The sequence below is a fragment of the Ctenocephalides felis genome, unplaced genomic scaffold, assembly GCF_003426905.1.
Source record: "Ctenocephalides felis isolate EL2017-DRISC unplaced genomic scaffold, ASM342690v1 CF-g0.4_SCAFFOLD_01886, whole genome shotgun sequence".
NCBI lineage: Eukaryota > Metazoa > Arthropoda > Insecta > Siphonaptera > Pulicidae > Ctenocephalides > Ctenocephalides felis.
The window spans coordinates 148,819,746-148,828,629 of NW_020538040.1; the positions used below are offsets into that span (position 1 = coordinate 148,819,746).

The 8,884-nt window shown below is 28.1% G+C and overlaps 1 pseudogene; it reads right to left on the reverse strand.

Moving 5' to 3' along the window:
* Positions 1-8,061: 8,061 nt before the first annotated feature.
* Positions 8,062-8,673, reverse strand: LOC113378399 (annotated as a pseudogene).
* Between the last annotated feature and the right edge of the window lie 211 nt (positions 8,674-8,884).

The window sequence follows — 8,884 nt, forward strand, 5'->3', positions numbered from 1 at the left end:
ATAAACAGCAATCACCTTAATTTTTACGGCTTTGCTATCAGAAGATAAACGGCAATGTTTCAAAATCCGTAACAAAAGTAGTTTCTTACCTTGTTAGTTTTTTTGGTTGTGAGCACTGTTTTTTAGTTTAAGAAACCTGAATATAATTTTTAAATATACGTTATTTAATTGTTTTGTAATACGTATTATTATTGATTGATTCAACAGTTTTTTTCATATACCCTCTATAAAAGCTTACACGTGGGTGAGGTAAAAAGAACCTACTGAAAATTTACCCTGACAAAATAGTAAATAAAAAATTAATTTAGAGAAACAATTTTGCAAGAGATAAATTAAATTAATAGTTATTCCAACTCTGCTGATGAATAATTATGACGAAATACCAGATCAAGTTTGTATACAATGTCATTTTTGTAACAAATGTACCCATAAAATTGATATATTCTGCATTGGTTGAATAAAGTAACTATTATTTCGTAAAATTCCTTCAAATTTGAAAAAAAGACATTGAATCTGTTTGCGCCCTGGTTGTCTCATTTTACCCCGCCTATGGGGTGAAAAGGGACTGATGACAAATTTTAGAGAAATAGTAAAAAGACGCATATCTACAATTTGGAACCAATTTGGAATATTACTGAACATAGTACGATAGTTGTGAGGTGACCATACATCCCGGTTGGGCCGGAACAGTCCCGTCGAAAAATTCTTGCTCATCTTACCAGAAAACTTGACAGAAATTCTGTTACAAGAAATACTGGCGTCGTGTGCACCCGGTTTTATACAAGGCTCAAGAGCACGAAAAACATAGAGATTTATATAAGATATAATATCATAGATAAAAAAGTATTGCATTTAATCGAATAATAAAGTTCTTACTAAAAGTCCGCAATTCTTATAAAAAAAGGTTCATATAAAAAAAATGTTATTATATATCCCTCGTCCCGTATTAGCATAACTAAAAATTTCCATCTCGGTTGTTTGTTTGATACATGTTATTTGTGATTAATGTTCATTTGGTTTAGACAATATAAGACTCATAGTCAAATTGAATCTTTCTGCCCTACCTTATATATATTTTAGGAATGTGAATCTGACTTTAGAATCATCTTGCATCGTTTGTGTTGGTGTGATATTTTTTTATTTTGATATGATTGTATTGTATTTAAATAATTATATGATTTGTTCAACTATTTTCATCTAATATCCTTCGAGATCAGCTCTACTACTAAGCCTGTGTAAAGTCAGCGACTTCCCATTATTGATTTGTTCGGCGTAGCTCCCGCCTGGCGCTAGTGCTACGTCTAGGTCTACGCTATAGATCTTCGATGCTTTATTTGCTTTTGATGGTGTTAAAACTTTAAAAAACTTTTTTTTTTTATTTTTGTTTTTTGGTTTTTACTTTACCATTTATCTTGCGCCAAAACAGAAGATACACACCGATTACGTATAATAAGGTAATAAATTTCTCATGGAAGTACGGTCTAACTATAAATTCATGTAAATCTAATTAATTTTAAATAATTGTGATACTAGTTCCTAATAAATATTGTGGAGATAATTTGTTTTGAATTTTTGCATGTTTTTTGAGATTTTTGTTATATATTACAACTCCTGTGTGTGAATATATATATGGGATTATTTTAATAATGAGATATGTATAAAAAATCTTGAAGCAGTTACAACAAACAAAAATCAAAGATTTCCCAAAAATCTCTATCGTCAGACGTTTTGACATATATTTTATTTCATTCTCAGTGGCAATTTAATAAAAATATATGTATTTTCAAAAATCTTTATTGCCAGAAAATAAAGACAGATTGTTTTGACATTCAATTTCATTTTATTCTCAGTTCAAATTTAATAATTAGTGTACAAACAATAGCAAAATAGAAGCAGTTACAAATACTTTATAAAAATGAAAGTATTTTTAGAAGTCTCTGTTCTATTTATATTATTCTTAGTATAAATTTTAATAATTAGTGTACAAAATTTAGTAGTACTGGCACAAGACCAAAAGAGAAACACAATTATAAATGTAAAATACATATAAAAGCCGAACTTTGCTGAACTACAGACCTTTATAATAAGTCATTTGTATGGTTTCACTAGATAAAATATCATAACATAATATTATATTTAGTAAATCATTTAGTTATTTTATAAAACAATTATAGTATGGTAGAGCGGGGCAGAAAGGTCCAATTTGACTTTTGGCAATTAAATTATGAAAACCAAACTAAAAACATCGAAACAAATATCACACATCAAACAAACAACTATCTAATTATGTTTAGTAAAAAGTCTAGCTAATTTTGACATTGTTCTAAAGTTCACAACTGATATTCCAAATTATAGTTTTTAACTAAAGTATTTTTTAATTCGCATTTTATAAGCTTCATATATTTTATAAAATTAGGTTTGTCTCTATTTTCACGAATCTCTATAAAATCTTTCTTTATTCATAAATAATACATTATATGAAATTAGCTAATATATTTTGGTAAAATAACAAAAGTCTGACTTATCTCGTGATATATTTTAAATTATTACATTTATTAATTCTCTTAATAATTTCAGCCTAGTTCAAATATGAATACGTGAAATTACATATAGATGTTTGAATTTTTATCTAGCTTTTGGTGTTTTTTTATTTCTTCTTTTAATAACTATCAGAACATTAGTTATATTCTATGAGCTATTTGGTTGACATCAATAAAATATAATTATATATAGTAGTTGAAAGTGAAATTAATGGGTTTTGGTGAAAAAATTGAGGATTCAAGAGTGATGTCAAATTTACATACATGTCACAGTCACGTGGAGCATGTTATAGACAGATACAAATAGTGTGTCCTTTGACCTAAATATAGGGTCAAGTATTCTGTTTACAAGATTTTACAGAAGCAAAACCGTTCAACAATAACCAGAAACAACTACAATTATAATAATAATAAAAATAATGTTAACATTATGGGCATTCCATCCAATACATCAATTACTTTAATTTAGTGCATTCATATAAAATCTTTATCGTAAAAGCACATTAGCCAAACGCATTTGTAATATATCTCAATCATTTTTTTCTCTAAAAGTATTAAATTGATATTAGAGTCTACGTTTTAATAAAGTTTGAGAATAACAATCTTCCTTTTGATTGATTGACGTTCGGAACGGTCCATTCTAAGCAAAATATCGACGAAGTTTTTCTTGCCAGGGATTATTAAACAGAACTTAGAAATCTCGGCGATCGGGTGAGATATCAAAATAATGCGCGAGCTGGGTAAGATTTTATTGAGCAAAAGTTAAATGAAACTTTATTTTAGAAATTTTGAAAACTGTAATATGATAATTTTCAGAAATGTGCAGAAAATCTCATTCAAAATCTATAAACAAATTAAGCAAGCAATAAACTTATCATAGTTATACCATTGGTAATATTTTATATGTAAGGTATAACGGAGCTTAAAGGTCCGCGGGTAAAAAGGCCCACCATCGATATTTGAAAGTAGAGGAAAAAAGATGAACACCCTATCATGACCTTGATTCTTACGACATTGCTATCGGGGAATAAACAGAAATGTTTGAAAATCCATAACAAAAGTATTTTCTTTCATTGTTAGATTTTTTGGTTGTGAGCACTGTTGTTTAGTTCACGAGACCTTAATATAATTAAAGAAAACGTTATTTAATTGTTTTATGAGATGTTAATTTGAAGTTAGATTAAACAGTTTTTTTTTCATACACCTTATATAAAAGTTTACACGTGGGTGGGGTAAAAAGGACCAACTGAACCTTTACCCTGGCAAAAGCGTAGACAGCAAAAAATACGAAATAAAAATGTAAATTCAGTTAAAAAAAGTAATTTTACAAGAATTAAGTAAAATTATTAGTTACTGCAACTCTGCTGATGAATATTTCTCACGAATACCAGATCAAGGTTATATACAGTTTTATATCTATAGAAAATATGCCCATGAAATTTTTATTTTGCATTTATTGAATAATGTTTAAAAAAAAAGATAAAATAAAAGATTAAACATTGGATTTTTTGTGGAAAACACATTTTTACAATTATGAATTAGGTATGAGTTTTACATAGTTAGATAGTTGTTTGTTTGGTTTGTGTTATTTGTTGTTATATAATTGGTTTGGTTTTCACATATAATTGCTTACAGTTAAAGTGGACCTTCCTGCCTCGCCTTATCTTATTTAATTTTAACATAAGCCGTAACAAGCCATGTAGACTTTAACCAGGGTAAGGCTATGAATTTGAAAAAAAAACGTTTAGAATAACCGTGCTCGATTAAATCGAGCCCTCTACAAATATTATTTTTTCTAAAATTAATTGAAATATCACAAAAAAAATTGAAGTGTTATTGAATATATTCACGGAAAAGGGTAATTGGTGATGAATTATATATATATTATTTTATTAATTTAATTTTTACGGTTTTTAATCGGTATAACTTGACTGGTGGTATAATAGACTTTATAATAATGAACTTGATGACAAACATTGTATTTAATGTTTGAATACTTTTTCAGCTTATATTTTTCAGTTTTTGTCAGAAGCAACCGTTATGCAGATACTATGAATATTATAAAATTACTTTCCTTATACGAATTATGGTTAAGCTTAACAAGAGCCAGAAATAATATTTATTATTATTGATTACTGAATAACTAAATAATAAATAAATAACTAAATAAATAAATAAATGCAAAGATAATATGCAGCAATTTAAGACAAAACAAATGTGGAACAAGCTACTGGAGCAGGTGCTTCATACAACATATATACGAGTATTGATTCAAAATAATTGACTTATAGTAAACAAGTCAAAGATCAAAAATTATGTTTATAGATTCAGCAATAAGTACATCAGAAGAAAACTTTTTTTTAAAAAATCATCAAAAATAAAAAAAATATCTCTAAAAAATTTCCTCAACGAAGTATGTATAAATTTTCAACAATTTCTATTTATATTGATAAGAAAAATTATAATATATATGAGTTTTGGGAAACAATTAAAAAATGTTAATAGAGCACGACATGGGTCCTTTAGAACGGAACCTCATCTTTGGAGTAATATGTTCGCGGTTTTGGTGTGGAAAATATCTGCCAGCCGCGAGACTAAAAGAGCTACGACTCGCGAGAGGACGCCAGTGTAATTTATATGTAATTCGCTTTAACGATTTGTCCTGACAAGAGAAACGGTCGAATTTCTTGCGCTCGGAATTACTACACGAGATAAAAATTGCATCGCATTGTTAAAGGCTTCGATTTATTTAGATTTTTTTATTTCTACTCTTATATATATATATATATATATATATATATATATACATATATATATGCTCCCAAGGGCTCAAATGCTTCCAAATTAATAAAAAAAATCTTCCAAACGTTTTAGCTCTTAATATTGTCTTTTAGATAGTGCAAAACTCAATCAAACTTCGTATGGAAATAGTATGGAAAAACTTTCAAAAATTTTAAAAATGTTTTTTAACTTCCCGTTTAGATTTTTTTATTTCTACTCTTATATATATATATATATATATATATATATATACATATATATATATGCTCCCAAGGGCTCAAATGCTTCCAAATTAATAAAAAAAATCTTCCAAACGTTTTAGCTCTTAATATTGTCTTTTAGATAGTGCAAAACTCAATCAAACTTCGTATGGAAATAGTATGGAAAAACTTTCAAAAATTTTAAAAATGTTTTTTAACTTCCCGTAGGGTAAGTTATAGTAATCGCAAAAAAATCGAAAATGAAAATTTTTATATATCTTTACGTTTCAGAAGTTTCTGAATATTTTGGCATACCTTAGAAAAAATGGATGTATGTGTGTGTGTGTGTGTGTGTGTGCGTGTGTGTATGTATGTGCGGATACAAATTTTCGTCGACGATTTCGGGAACACCGATCAACCGATTTGAATAATTCAAAAAACATTCGATTCGTATTGATAAGGAGACGTGCTGATTAGTTTTTGGCGAAGTCAGGTCTAGCCGTTCCGAAGATACGGGGCAAAAAGTGCCGAAAACGGTAACTCAGTTTTTAAGAGAACGAAGCGTCCGATTTTAATAATTCGAAAAACGTTTTACTTGTATTGACAAGGTGAAGAACCGATCAAATTTTCATAAAGGCAGGTCTAGCGGTTTCGGAGATCTAATGAAAAAAGTAAAAAAAATGCCATTTGGCGGTCAAAAATGATCATTAGACATATGCATATCAAACTATCAGATATTTTATAGAGATTTTAACAATAAGTATATTTTGGTTTACATTCCTATGGGTTCCGTACCAATGTTTATGCGTTAGACTTCGACGCGGCGCTTACGCGGTTTGATATTTCGTCTTTGTGCAGTTAAAGCAGTACGATTGCTTTGAAAAAAAATTTATATCTTTCAAAATATGTCAAAATAAAGAAAACATTTTTTTTTCAAAAAAAAAATTAATAAAAATCTTTTTTTTTCAAAAAAAGTAATTTTATTGTCTAATTGTTTGTCAAAAATCTTATTTTTTCGAAGTAAATTTTTTTCAAAAATGTTAATCGTTTTTAAAAAAATAATAATTTTTGGTACGGGAAGTTCCAGCAATTTGCCTTAAGGCATGATGCCTTAATTGCCTTAAGACAGAATTCCACTTACAGCTAGTTAAATATAACTTAGCAAACAAATGAATGAGTTTTATTCAAAATTCGACGCTCTACAAAACAAATTAAAAAAAAAAAACTATTATGCAGAGCGTCGAATTTTCAATAAAAGATGACACGAATTGTCACCCTTTAAGTTAAACCTAAAAAACATTTTTGGAATTTTTGAAATATTTTTACCATCAGAGATCTTTTATCAATTTCGAGCCCCTGGGAGCAAGGAATTTCGAAAACATCCATATTAAGGACCGCCCTAATATACATATACATATATATATATATATATATATATATATATATATATATATATATATATGGATTTAATGTGATTAATTTAATTTGATACTTTTGTGATAGTATAGTTATACCCGTGTTTTTTATTTTGCTCTGAATGACGGACTCGATGTAGACCGAAAGGTTTAATTTATTACACTTGTTAAAATTAACTATGAATTATGTACAAAACAACACTCTTTTACTATTTATTAAATATTTTAAATTTTACAAACGTTTCGAACTTGGGTTTGTCTCATCATCAGTGTGATATATTTTATATTTAATCATTAAAATATGTTCTAGAACGTCCATGTTATCTGATGCACGACTGGAATATCTTAGTGATTAAATATAAAATATATTGCATTGATGATGAGACAAAACAAGTCTCGAAACGTTTATAAAATTTTATAATTAGTTGAATTTCATAAATAATGCAAAGAACTGTTGTGTTGTTCATATTTTATAAATTATATACATTTATATCTTAAGTATAAAATTTTTCTGTTCGTGTGTATGATATGATACTTCTCTTAAACGGTTATTCGGAATTTGATAATTCTATTTAGAGTTTGTCAAAGGATTTTTTTAAGATTTTATTAACGATAAAACTATAGTAATATTGTAGAAATAAATGGCGAAAATTACAAAAAAAACCCATCATTGTTTGACATTGACAACATTTGAACTGCCAACTGCTAGAAATGTCAATTCACTTGAAATTTGAATTTATCTGAAATTATGAGCCTAGATAATATTAGTATATAATATATAAGAAAAATGTAATGTCTACATTATTATTGCCGAAAAGCGGCTGAGATATGCCAGAAACTAAAACAATATAAGATAGAGTTAACAGTGTATATTTGGCAGATAAAATAATATAATTCAGTTTAATAAAGTTTAATAAATAACGAAAGTTTAGTTTAATAAATGACGAATTTGTCATTACAAAAATAAATTAAATAAATCGACAAACCAATGATGCGTCCATGAAAAGATTCTTTTTGATAACATTGCTCATTTAAAATTATATCGTACAAGCACATGTAACTTTGTCTATTATAGCACTATTGTTCGAAGTAAATGATGTGTAATATTGCATTTGTTGAAGGTGCTCATCTAAATTCATATATTTGAATACTGTTTTCGGGTACATGACTTAAGGTAAGAGACTGATACCATTCAGAAGTACGATGATAATCATATCCTTCTATAGTAGCAGCGCTTTTTTGAAAACATATATAATAAAAACCACCTAACAATGCACCATTTATATCTTCAACAGTATGATCAGGTACCAAGAAGCGCTCTTTCCATCTCATAAACACATAATCAGTATTCGCTAAAGCATCGTAATCAAAACTATCACTGTTAAATATTTCTGAGTATTTCGAGAAGGATTCAAATTTACTCCAGTGTTTTTTGTCAACATCTTCATCAGCACCCCATTTTCTCGTTAGAAAATTATATCTTCTAGATATTATATAACCATCAAAAAATGTTGTCAAGATGGGAAACTCTTCAGTCTGTTCTTTTATTTTTAAATACCCACATAAATAAGAATTCTCTTCGTCTACATGCTGCAGAATAACTTCGACTTCGTACATATTCCCTTTAGACTTCTGATGGCCGTGGAATTTGGACCCATTATATAAAAGGGATTTAGTCAGGCCAGGTTGTTTAGAATTTGCTGGTGGAGGAGGAGTGATGTCCACATGCACTGGCATCTTTATTCACATTTGAACACACTTTCAATTATAACACTGGGCAATTCAATCTGCTTCGCAAATCTGACTCATTTGAGTTTGACAGATTGCATATAAATTATTTCTAAATTAATAAACAATTAAAATAATATTACCACTCATTAAACAAATGAATTAGAATTTTGTTTCATGTGTCAAAAATTCATTTGTTTGGCATTGGATGCGAAATATT